A 13,652-nucleotide genomic window follows, 5' to 3' on the forward strand; every position below is an offset into this window, starting at 1 on the left:
GCTGTTGACCACAAACAAGGTTCAGTATGCCAGAGCTCCAAGTGATTTGGCTACCCTCTGAAAATCACATTATGATGATTTATCAGGAGTGCTAATAAAATTAAGCTTATCACTTACCATATAATGAGCAATTATGTACCAAGCTTATTAAGATCCATTGGCGTCCTAGCCTGTAATTGCTCGATGCGCAAAAGTACGTTTTCAGAGTGATGAATTTTCTTTGAGCTACTGGAACAATATGAACTCATTTCTCAATAGGATAAATAGGGGCAGTATAAATAACTCTGTATAAAACTTGTAATAATAAATATAAAAATCACCCACTTTTCAGATAAATATAAAAGATAATTCATTAAGAACAAAGAGTGCTGCTCAACTCCATTGTTCTGCAGAGAAACAAGAGTCCCTTTATGCACTTCAATAAGCTGTACTTATCTTGACCTCTCAGTCCATGTAATAAAACAGAAAGCTTCAATTTGTAAGTTAAGATTACTGGAGTCCAAAACAAAGATCATAAGACAGCAGTGAAAAATGGCATCATGCTTCTGGAGTTGCAAATGGGCACATACAAAAGAATATATGGTTTGGGAAGGAACTTCAGCAACGTATTTAGTTTAATAGGGACCTAAAGGCCACTGAGTATTTGATCCATAAGCTAACCATGACCCTACACACTGATTATTCTGGTTTGGCTTTGGCCAACGGTCACTATTTTTTTAACTTTTATTTTAGGTTAAGGAGTATATGTGCAGGTTTGTTATATAAGCTCATATTCTATACATTATTTCCTCACCCAGGTACTAAACCTAGTATCCAATAGTTATTTTTTCTGCTCCTCTCCCTCCTCCCAACCTCCGCCCTCAGGCAAGCCCCAGTGTCTGCTGTTCCCCTCTTTGTGTCTGTGTGCTTACATCATTTAGCTCCCACTTATAAGTGACAACCTGCAGTATTGGTTTACTGTTTCTGAGTTGGTTTACTAAGGATAATGGCCTCCAGCTCCATCCATGTTCCTGCAAAGGACATGACCTCTATTTTAAGAAAGGTCAGGGAATTGCGTAAGAGAATATCCACCTGAAATGGAGAAAACACAAAAGATCGGATTGCAAATAAACCTTATGAGAATCATAAACCATACCTAGTATCAAATTTTATTAATTTATATTGTCGTACTCAAGAAGAAAACTGATTATAAGACACACACAAATCAAGCACATGTGTGAGAGCATCACTCCCCAAAGAGCCTCCCTTCCACATTAGGAAATGATGTAGCCCAGATGTAATGTAAGAACTCTGTAAGTGATGCACGAGATTGTAACTTTCATAAATATGGAGCCATTTTTGTCATCTCCATTTGATAAAGCTGATAGTCGCATAGATTATGTGACAGTTTCCAAGGAACAAAAGCAAGTAAATCTACAGATTTCAGGTTTGACTACCATGATTACCTATATAGATATGACACATCTTACTAAAAGCATTCCACATGTAAGAAGGTTTCCAATAGTAAGGACTATTGGTGTATTTACCAAGAAGTCTGTCACTATTTGTTTACAATGAAAATTGCCTGGGTTACCTTTTTTCCTTTCCCAGGCTATCCTTCAGTAAAGGGAGATCATAGCAACTGAAATAAACAGTTCTTTGTGTCTTTTCTCCAAATAATTTTGTGGAGATTTTAGCCAAATCAGTAGGAGTTCAATTTTCCTTGTCTAAGAAAGGAAACAGTGATTCCTTCCAGCATTGGCCATTAGTCAGTGCCAGATCTCAGAGAATTAGTTCAGAGTACTATTCTTAGAAATAGCATCATAGCAATCCTATCTGGAACCATTACACACTTAAGAACACCCCTATGGTGTGTAATAATCTGTCTCTAATGCTTTTTATTGTATCCTGGACACACATCATTTTCCCAGTGGTGAAACCGGTTTAGAGGTACCATATGACTTGGCGATGGGGCCAAGAAATAGCCTGACCAAGCCTGAAATTGAGTTGCATACCAAGTTGGCTTCCATAAGGCTACATGATGTGAAGTTAAATTCCATCATGTTATACTGTTAGGAATACACATTCCAAATTCAAATGTATAGATATGGTATCTTTGGGATGGGTATCAAAGTTCTAGGCCTGCAATCCCAGCACTTTGGGAGGTCAAGGCGGGCGGATCACGAGGTCAGGAGATCAAGACCATCCTGGCTAACAATAGAAAAAATTAGCTGGGCGTGCTGGTGGATGCCTGCAGTCCCAGCTACCGGGGAGGCTGAGGCAGGAGAATGGCTGAACCCATGAGGCAGAACTTGTGGTGAGCCGAGATCACACCACTGCGCTCCATCTTGGGTGACGGAGTGAGACTCCTTCTCAAAAACAAAACAAAACAACAAAGTTCTTGGTACAGGATGTGCTCTCGGAAGTTATGTTGCTGGACTCTGTTAAAGGCGACCATCCCCTCACCTGCACACTTGGGCATTTCCTGTCCAAAGGCCTCTGAGACATCTGGACATGCCAGCAATCCTACCTTTGAGAATCTCCACCTTTATAGGCCCCCAAATACGTGAAGGTACCTGGGAAGTCGATTCTTCCCTGCCATGGTTAGGCATTGGTGCTAGACTTGGGCCTGGAACCCTGAGATCAGACAAAATTAAAAAAAATTCTGAGGTGGGAAAGATATTTTGTTATACTAGGCTATATAATTGCATTCTCCCTTTACCCCTCATTCCACTTCACAAATCTAGAAGACATTCCAGTGGGATCTGTACTTTACTTACCCTTGTTCAAGCTGAGGACACAATAATTTAAACTACAAACCCAGCCTTTCCAATTTTGTCCATCTCCCCTGTTTTGACTACCATGTGTTTCAGTTGACTATCAAGGGTTTCATTTTTCATTTTCAGAAAGGCTACTGCAGTGAGAGTGGTAAGTAATACATTCCCTGAACTATGTATTTACTCACAGTGTCAATTTCATTGGGCTAGTGTTCCTTTGGTCACACATAGGAAACCCAACAAATCTTAAAAGTGTGGAGTCTGTGGGCTGGGGTAGGGTAATATCAGCTAACACTTAGGATTCTCTCAGAGATCACTGGTTCTTAAATGGATGGAACCCATGGTTGTCAAATTTCTCTATCTTTTCTTTAGGAGATTATAAGTCTAGATGCCTGCCATTTTCATGTTGACAAAAATGTTTACAAACTGAGAAATACCTTCAATCTGCTCCTAACTCCCAAAACACATGTTTACTGAGTCCCTGCTATGTGCAAGTTCCCCTTTGCATCCATCTCAGGAGGAGACTTCCTAGGAACCCAACCTCCATCACCTGAGATCCCTGTTAGCCCCTCTGTACAATCCTTCCCTGCTTTTGGTGCATTTTTGCTCCTAAGGATTCTTCTAGTAGGACTATCCTTGGGCTACTGTAACCATTTTGCACCCAGTCTCCCCAAACGGGACGTATATGGGAGTGTATAATCCATATATCCCACTTATCTCTCTTCCCTCGAGGCATTAGCCAATCACTAACAGAGGCAGCAGGAAATCTCAGTTTCATGGGCTGGGGAAGGATAACTTCTAAACATAACTTAACTCCAAGTTCCCCGGCTGCTATCCAGAGAGAGCTCCCTCGTGGCACTTAGCTTGACATAACACATACACAGCAATTAACTCAAAATGGATATAGACCTAGTTGTAAGAGCTAAAATATAAAAGTTCAGAAGGAATTCATGGGACAAAAACTTTGTGAATCTGGGTTAAGCAAAGAGTTCTAAGATAGTATACCAGAAGCACAAGCCATAATAGAAACCATTAATAAAATGGACTTTCTTAAAATTAAAAAGCTTTCTGCTTCGAAAGAGACCATTATAAAGAAAATAGTCATAGACTGGAGGAAAATGTTTGCTAATCATACATCCTACAAAGGACTTGAATTCACAATATATAAAGAACTCTTTTAACTCAATAAGAAGCAACCTAATTTTAAAAATCAGCAAAAGGGTATAGATGCAATTTTACTAAAGAAGAAATCTAAATGGCTAAAAAGCATATAACAGGGTACTCAGTGTCATCAGTCTTTAGGTTGATGCAAATTTAAACCACACTAATATACCGCATACACCCATGAATATGATTATGCTTTAAAAGACAGAGAATACCAAGCCTCACTGATTATGTGGGAAAACTGGAATCCTCTAATATTGCCTGTGGGAAGGTCAAATAATAATGACTTTGGAAACCACTTTGACAGTTTTTTAAAAAGTTAAGCATATGGTTACCATATGATCCAACAAGTCCACACCTAGAAATCTATCCAAGAAAAATCAAAACATATGTCTACACAGGATTTGTTCTGGAATGTTCACAGCAGCATTTTTCACAAGAGTGAAAAACTGGAAGTATCTCAATGTCCATCAGCTGCTAAATGGATAGACAAAATGTAGTGTATCTGTGGAATGGAATTCTACTCAGCAACAAAATCTCATATATGCTACAACATGGATGAACCTCAAAAACATGTTAAGTGAAGGAAGCCGGTTGCAAAATGCTACATATTGTCTTATTCTATTTCTATGAAATGGCCAGAAAGGATACATTTATAGAGGCACAGAGCAGATTAATGATTGCTTGGGGCTGGAGTGGTGGGGGCAGATGAGGGAGGAGAGACTGACTGCAAAGGAGCCGGAGGGAAATTGAAGAGATAAAGAAACTGTTCTAAAACTGGATTCTGGTGATAGTTGCACAAGTCTATGAATCTACTAAAATTGTGTGAATTTGTCAAAATGCATTCAGCTGTATACTTGAGAGGTGCATTTTTTTTTTTTTTTTTTTTTTTAAAGACAGAGTTTTGTTCTGTCACCCAGGCTGGAGTGCAGTGCTGCGATCCTAGCTCACTGCAGCCTCCAACTCCTGGCTCAAGTGATCCTCTTGCCTCAGCCTCCACAAGTTGATTAGTAACAATTATATGGTATCAGTACATAAACCAACAAATAAATAGATAAGTGAAAAAGTATAGATAACTCATTAGAGATCATTGTCTATAAAAATTTAATACTTAGTAATGATATGTCAAATCAGTGAAGGAAATAAATTTTTAAAAATAGTCTATGCTGTCAAAATTTAGTGTCCATCTGGAAGAAAATAATGTTGGATCTCATCTCACTCAAAGTAATTTCTAAATGGATTTAAGCCTAAAATGTAAAATAAAATTTTATTGTAATTTAAAATCTTTCAAGACAACTTAAGAAAGTATATATGTAATATTGGCAATAGGGATACATTTTTCAACTAACACTGGAAAGCCAGGAGACACAAAGTAAAAATGGCATCCGTGATAATATTAAAAATCTTCCCATTCTTCCACATGTTACATCTCTTCATTTGTTGAGGCTTTCTAGCTTTTGTCTATTTAAACCCTGCTAAATTTACAGATTAATACTAGTAATATTAAGAATATTTCTTAGGATTTTCTACTTACATGTTGACTAAGACCTCCAGGATGTTAGTGAATAAATGTTGGAATAGCTGACATCATTCCCTTATTCCCTGTCTGAGATGGAAAGCATTCAGCATTTCACGATTAACCATGATATTAGCTCTATGTTCTTCATAGATGCGTTTTGCAAGTTAAAGAAAATTTCTTCTATTCTTAGTGTGCCACATGTTTTGTTTTCTTTTGAAAATCATGAATGAATTTCAATCTTGTCAAATACTTTTTCTGCATTTATTGAAATAATTGTATAATTTTTTTCTTTGTTCTGTTAATGGGCTGAATTACATTAATTGATTTACAAATGTTGAAGAAACTTTATATTCCTGGGATAAACTAGACTTGGTCAGGATTTATTATACCTGTTATATATTTGGGTTTGATTTGTTAATATTTTGTAGGATTTCTTGAATCTATGTTTATGAGAAAGAACAGTGTATAATATTTTTCTTATAAAATCTTCTGATAGCGGCATTCTACTTGCTTTGGTTTTGGCATCAGGGTTATGCTTGCCTCAAAAACGTTGAAAAGTTTCTTCTTCTAAATTCTGAAAGAATTCATTTAATATTTGTATCATGTCATTCGTAGATAAAGGAAAGAATTCTACTTGAAAGCATCTGGGCTTAGATTTTGCTTAGTGTCAGATTTTTAAATTATAAATGCAATTTCTTTCATGGGTGGAGGGATATTCTTGCTATTTCTTCTTGTCATTTTTAGGTGAATTGTACTTTCCAAGAGATTTGCCCTTTTTATCTGAGTTATTGCTTTTATGGACATAAAGTTGTTTACTATGATCTTTTATTATCCTTTTAATGTCTGTAGAATCCATGGATATCACCTTTTTAATTCCTGATAAAAAGATAATTTGCATTTTCTTTCCTTTTCCTTAATTTGTCTTTGTAGGTATTTATCAGTTTTATTAATCTTTTAAAAAACAGCTTTTGGCTTTAATTTTTCATTGTTTATCTGATTTCTATTTCATTGATTGCTGCTTTTTATGATTTCTTTTGTTCTACTTACTTCAGGTTTAATTTGCTTGTCTTTTTTTAGAATCTTAAGACTATAAATTTAGATCATTGATTTTAAAATTTTCTTCTCTAGTATAGACATATAAAGTTATACATTTTTTCCTATCACTTTAGCTGCATCTCACAAATTTTAATATGTTTTGTTCTTATTTTCATTAAGTTTGAAGTATTTGTCAATTTTCTCTCCAGTGAGACTCCCTCTGGCCATAGCACTGGTTACTCCTGGACCGGTTTTGGCAGTTCCATTTAAAGTGATTACAAACATGGCTGTATTTTGGGCAGGAAGTCGGTGTTCCAATGAAGACGGTCATGATATAGTTGACAGATGAAGTGATGGTAATTTCCCTTGTGGTGGGGTTTCCAAAGGCTTGAAGTGTTTCATTATTAAAATTTTCAAATATAAAACAGAGTTGAAAGATTTTTACAAAGCTGGGGTGCTTTTACCTATATACCTATCCCCTATATTCTATCATTAATATTTACTATCCTTGCTTTATCATATATCCATGTATTTACCCATCTCCCAACCCACCCCTTCATTCATCTACTTTTTTTGATGCATTTCAAGTAAACTGCAGACATCAGTATACTGAATTCACATCCCACTGAATCCTTCAGCATTCACGTCCTTTCCTAAAGTTCAATATTTACCTACAGTTTTTTTTGCTTTTGAGGTAAAATTTATGTATAATAAAATGCTCAAATCATAAGTGAACATTAGATGAGTTTTGACAAATGCATATGAACATATAGAATATTCTCATCACCCTAAAATTTCCTCATGCCCCTTCCTGGACTTCATCCATAGGAAACTATTGCTTTTTTTTTTTTTTTTTTTTCCTGCCAGAACATCTACTAATGGAATTAAAGAGTGCGTACTCTTTTGTGTATGACTCTTATTGCACTCAAAATGTTTTTGACATTCATCCATGTTGTTTTGTGTGTCAACAGTTTGTTCCTTTAGCCATTCCATGGAATGAATGTGTCACAGTTTATTGATCCATTCTTGTATTGACAGATACTTGAATGTTTCCAGTTTTTCCTATTATGAATAAAATTGCTATGAACATTCTTGTACACATCATTTTCTGGACATCTGTTTTAATTTCTCTTGGATACATACTTAGGAATTACTGAGTCATAGAGTAAGTAGTTGTATAGTTCTGTAAGAATATGCCAGACATTTTCTAAATCAGAGAAAAAAGTAGAATATCTGTTGTTACTCTTTCAATCCAGCATTATACTAGAGATCTAAACCAATGCAATAAAGTAAGGAAAATAAATAAATAAAAGCATTGAAAAGTTTAAAACTAAACAATTGAAGCTGTGTTTATTCACAGATAATGACTGTGTATGTTAACAATCCTAGAAATCTACAAAAATCTACCAAAACTAATTAGTGAGTTTGGTAATGTTGCAGAACATAAGCTCAATATAAGTAGTCTTTTGTATTTTTGTATATTAGCAATGAGCATTTGGAAAATGAAATAAAAATACCATTTCATTTAAAGTAACATCTAAATATATGATGTGCTTATAAATAAATTTAACAGGCCGAGTGGGGTAGCTCATGCTTCTAATCTCAGCACTTTGTGAGGGCAAGGTGGGCAGATCATGGGGTCAGGAGATCAAGACCATCGAGCAAAACATGGGGAAATCCCATCTCTACTAAAAATACAAAAAACTAGCTGGGTGTGGTGGCACATGACTGTAGTCCCAGCTACTCAGGAAGCTGAGGCATGAGGATCACTTTAACCCAGGAGGCAGAGGTTGCAGTGAGCCAAGATCGCATCACGGCACTCCAGCCTGGGTAACAGAGTCAGACTCCATCTCAAAAAAAAAAAAAAGAAGAAAGAAAGGCAACAAAATTTATATAGGGTCAGTACACCAAAAACTACAAAAATTGCTTTGAGAAATTATAAAAGAACTAAATTAGTGGGGAGATAAACCTTGTCATGGATCAGAAGAGTTTTTATATTTAAAAAGTCAGTTCTTCCCAAATTGATCTCCAGATCCAATACAATTCTAATAAAAACTCCAACCAGCATTCTACCATTTATATGGAAATGTCAATGATCAAGAATAAAAGAGCAATATTATAAAAGAATAATGGTAAATAAATTCACTACCTATTTCCAGAATTACTATACAGCTATGAAAATCAAGAGCATGTGTTTTGTTGAAAAAATAAAACATATATCAGCGGAAGAGAAGAGAGAATCCAGAAATAGATACTCACATATATATCTAATGATTCTTAGGACACATATGTATGTATACACACACACATATATATATATTCACTGTTTTGAAGATTATCATTATTTCCAAATAGGGAACATTAAGAGAACATATAAAGAAGCCACAATATAGGAGATACCATATTTATCTCCAACAAAGGGTTTTTTTAGAGTGTGTATGTGTGTGTGTGTGCATATATATATATATAAAATGCAGTCTGATAAGATAAACAGCACAATGAAACAATTTCTCAAAAGACTTGAATAGATACTTCAGAAAAGAAGATACATGAATGGTCAATTAGCATGGGAAAAGAAGCTACACTGTTTAGTCATCAGGGAGATCAGTCATTACAACAATGAGATACCAGTACATATCCATGAGAATGGCTGAAATTAAAAAGGCTGAAAATAGCACAGATTGGTGAGGATATAAAGCACTTGGAAGTCTTATACTTCTGGGAATGAACAATGGTACAACTCCTTTGAAAATCTAACAGTTTCTTAAAGGTTAAACATATACAAATCAGACGGACAGTCATTCCATTCCTAGGAATTTACACACGATGTCTGCACAATGATCTGTATGTGTGTTTCCAGACCAAACTGAGGGGCGGGCTGCTATTTCTCATGGCCCAGTAACGAGATGCAGATGAACTGGGGAGGAAGAGAGTTTTCACTTCTGCAACTGGTTACAGGGAGAAGGCCTGGAAATTATCACCAGACCAACTCAAAATTACCAAGTTTTCCTGAGCTTATGTACCTTCTAAGCTCTATGTGTATGTGGAAATGTGCATTCATCTAAGTACATAAGTGATTAACTTCTTTTAATCTATAACTAAGTCTGAGTCCTGAACACCTGCCTCTGGAGCCTCAGTAAATTCACTTAATTTAATGGGTCCAGGTGGTGGGGACCCTCATCTTGTCTCCTGCTAAATCGCAGAGGTTTGGGGAGTTCCTTCAGACTTCCAATAAAACTTATTTAATCCTAAATGATTCCTGTTAAGAATTCCTTCGTTATTTTGTCATGCTTTAAGGCCCAGGAAAAGCCTAGGCAAAACTCTTGGTGGGCTTTTGTTACATTCTAGCCTTTGTATAAGGGCACTGGCTTATTTTTTGCTCTTAATACTTAATTTGACCACTCAGTCGGTACTGAAACAGTAGTTAGGGAGGCCTGCATTAGTGAGACCTGGCCTTCCATATATGGATGCTCACGTTAGCTTCATAATAGCCCAAACCTGGAATGATGGTAACGTTCAATCACAAGTGAATGTATAAACAAACATGGTATTGCTGCACAAAGGAATACTACTTGCAATTACAAGGCATTAACTGTTGATGCAAATACTCATATGGATGGATTTTAAAGTGAAGTTGATGCATGAAAGAAGGCAGACACAAAAGAACACAGGTATCATTTCATTTATAGAAAATGGTTAAAAATGCAAACGGACCTGAAATGACAGCGGCTCCTTGGAACTGAGGGTTGAAAGATGGATGAACTGCAAAGGGGTATAAGAAACTTTGGGGCATAGGGAAATTCCTCTCTCGGTTGTGGCAGTAGTTCCGTTAGTGTATACATTTGTAAACATGCATTGAATTATACATTTTAAAGTGGTGCAGTCTGCTGTAACTAAATTATACTTTCATAAAGTTGATTTCATCATCTTAATTTCTCCATACTAGCAATTAGCAGCTAGAAAATGAAATTCAATAAAATATAATAGAGATTGATAGCTGGAATCATTACATGCTTAAGAATACATGCAATGAAACAGGTACAAGGCCCCTAAAAGCAATTGGTGAGAAAATTAAATAAGACTAAACAGAGAAATACATATCATGTTCATTGATTGGAAGACTCAATTTTGTTAGCATAGTACATCCACACAATTTTGATTAATATTTCTAGTAAGAGATTTTAGAGAAATTTAAAAACTAATTTCAAAATGTATCTGAAAATCAAAGAATCTAGAATAGGCAAGTCGGTCTTGAAGAAGCAATAACTTGGAGGACTTACTCTGCTAGATTTCAAACCTGATTTTAAAGCTACAGTAATTTAAAAATGGTAGTTTGGTGTATGTATCCATAAATATATCAAAGTAAAAGAATACAGATTCAAACAATATGCCCACATATGTACAGTTATTTAATTTTTTTAGTAGAATCTTTTTTATTCATTAAAAAAACTCAAAACCCCCAAATGAAAAAGTTTTTCAACCACACACAGGAGGGGTATGGGTACAGGGGGTGTCTGCCCCTCTAGTCCTGGCCCCCAGCCCATGTGGTTTTGGCAGCAATAAGGGGTGTGGGGTAATGGCCCCCAGAATTAAAATGATGTATGTGTGTATGAGAAGGAAAGTGGGGCAAAGCTGTGGGAAGCGGTGGAGGGGAAGGAACAAAGGAGATCAGTACTGGGAACACTGAAGGTGGGAGGCCATTTCATAACACTGCTTGTTGATGAAACTGCCATGGACACTTTCTTTGCCTATCAGCAGGCCTAGCGTCTTGGCAGTCATGGTAACAATGGCATTGAAGGTGGGGGCTCCACTGATGCTCTTCATTTGAAGATCCATGGTCAATTCCCCATCCTGCAGCAGTGAGTCTGGGACCACAGTACATTTCTGGCCCCCCAGTGTCAGCCCATTCATGAACAAGCTTCACCAGTCTTTGCCAACCAGGACACCAATCTCATCTGGGGTGATGTTGACGAAAGTTTTCCCTGGGACGGCGGCCCAGACAGAAGGCGAGTCCTTGTAGCCCACGATGGCCATGTCCTAACAGGTCCCGTCTGCCACCAGGCTGTAGATAGAGGCATCCACCCGGCCATTGTGCTGCTGCAGGGGCTCCTCTGGTCGCTGCTGCTGGGGCCGCCGTGGCTGGTGGGCGCAAGAGGCGGAGAGCTCAGGGCAGGCGCTGCCATCCTGACCAAGGCGCTGGCACTGCCAGAGATACCAATGCCCTTCATTGGGGAAATAGAAGACTTTTAAGTAAAACGTTTTTGAGTGAAGTAATATTTGTTTTTTTGAAAAGTTAATATTAACAACCACTCTCCACCATACACTGAATTTAACTTAAGGCATGAAAGTTAAAATGAGAAACCTTGTGAAGGAAAAACAGGAAATAGTTTCATGAACTTGACATACGAAAATATTTCTTAGATGAGATACTGTAGCACTCACCACAGTAAGCAATCAAGTGAATTGCACTTCATTTTAAAAAACTTTCTGCTTATTATGTTTTCTTTAACAACTTAAAAGCTATCTGTAGACCAGAAATAATTATTTGCTATATAATATCAAAAAATGTATATATAAATGGACTCATTCAACATATATAAAGAACTCCCTATAGATTACAAAGAAAATGACAAACACCCCAATATATCAATGAACAGAAACATTTGAAAAGGTCTTTTCCATAAGAAGTTATCTAAATGAACAATAGGTATGAGAAAACCAAAATAGGATATCTCCATACACATGGTAGAATGGCTATAATTTAAAAGACTGAAAATATTAAGTGTGTGGGAAGGTACAGCACCTGGAAATGGCCTGTATCTTTCATAGAAATGTAAAATAATACAACTTCTTTGCAAAACTCTGTGACTATTTTCTACCCATTCACCAAACGATTTCATCCCTAGGTTTAGATACCCAGGAAAATAAGTAAAATAAGTATAAGTGTGTATATTCACAAAAATAATTGTACAAGAATATTCATAGTTACTTATGCACAGTAGCCAATAAGCAAACCTGTCTTCCATCAAAAAAAGGGATATCAAATTGTGTGATAACCATACAATCAATAGGATATTACTTGGCCAAAACAAAATGAAACGAGAAAAACGCAATCAAACAAATTAGTGTCATATATAACCACCTAAGTAAGAAAAGTCAAAACAAGAGAACATACTAAATGATTCCTTTTTTTTTTTTTTTGAGACAGAGTCTTGCTCCGTTGCCCAGGCTGGAGCACAGTGGCACGATCTCAGCTCCACTTCCTGGGTTCAATAAATTCTCCCTGCCTCAGCCTCCCAAGTAGCTGGGATTACAGGCACCTGCCACCATGCCTGACTAATTTTTGTATTTTCAGTAGAGACAGGGTTTTGCCATGTTGGCCAGGCTGGTCTCGAACTCCTGACCTCAGGTGATCTGCCCGCCTCGGCCTCACAATGTCTTAGGATGACCCGTGTGAGCCACCAGGCCCAGCCATAATGATTCCATTTTTATGAAGCACACAAATAAGCAAAATTAATCTATGGTGGCTGCTATAGTTTAGATATTGGTCCCCTCGAAATCACATGTTTCAATGTGGTCCCCAATGTTGGAGGTGGGGGTTAATGGGAGGTGTTTGGGGCATGGGAGTGGATCCCTCATGAATAGAATAATCCCCACCCTGGGAGAAGGTAGTGAGTGAATCGAAGAGTGAATTAAACACAGCCAAGGGAAGACCCAAGTCTCATACTTCTCTTGCATATTCCAAAGTTCCAGGGAAATTCCAGGTGATAGAGGTTATTTCCCATACTGTTAAAGCAAGGTTGCAGACACTTGGGAATTTTGGTCCCAGTACTCTAGGAGGGCACATCTCTGTCCTGGAAAATAATACAGGAATGAATTCTCTTCCTGTGACTCATTCTGCTCATTCTTCCAGCATCACAAAAACCAAGAAATGGAAATATCGCCAAACACATGGTTTGCTATCCCTCTTCTTCAGGCTTCTTACCTGTTACTTATGGATAATAGCATTACCTTAAGGATTATGATGAAGATACAATGTCCAAATATGAGCACAGTTTTGAACAAAATACCTAGTACGAATTGGTCAATGAATAATTACTAAATAATTATGTGAATATTTACTGAATTATATGGATCCTATGAATAATTACTGAATAATTATTGTGATTGCTTTTATT

At 36.9% G+C, this 13,652-nt stretch overlaps 1 pseudogene; it reads right to left on the reverse strand.

The window, feature by feature from the left end:
- Window positions 1-11,142: 11,142 nt before the first annotated feature.
- LOC103224076 (profilin-1 pseudogene) lies at window positions 11,143-11,564 on the reverse strand (annotated as a pseudogene).
- Between the last annotated feature and the right edge of the window lie 2,088 nt (window positions 11,565-13,652).

The sequence above is a fragment of the Chlorocebus sabaeus genome, chromosome 20 (assembly GCF_047675955.1).
Source record: "Chlorocebus sabaeus isolate Y175 chromosome 20, mChlSab1.0.hap1, whole genome shotgun sequence".
In the NCBI taxonomy this organism is placed as follows: domain Eukaryota; kingdom Metazoa; phylum Chordata; class Mammalia; order Primates; family Cercopithecidae; genus Chlorocebus; species Chlorocebus sabaeus.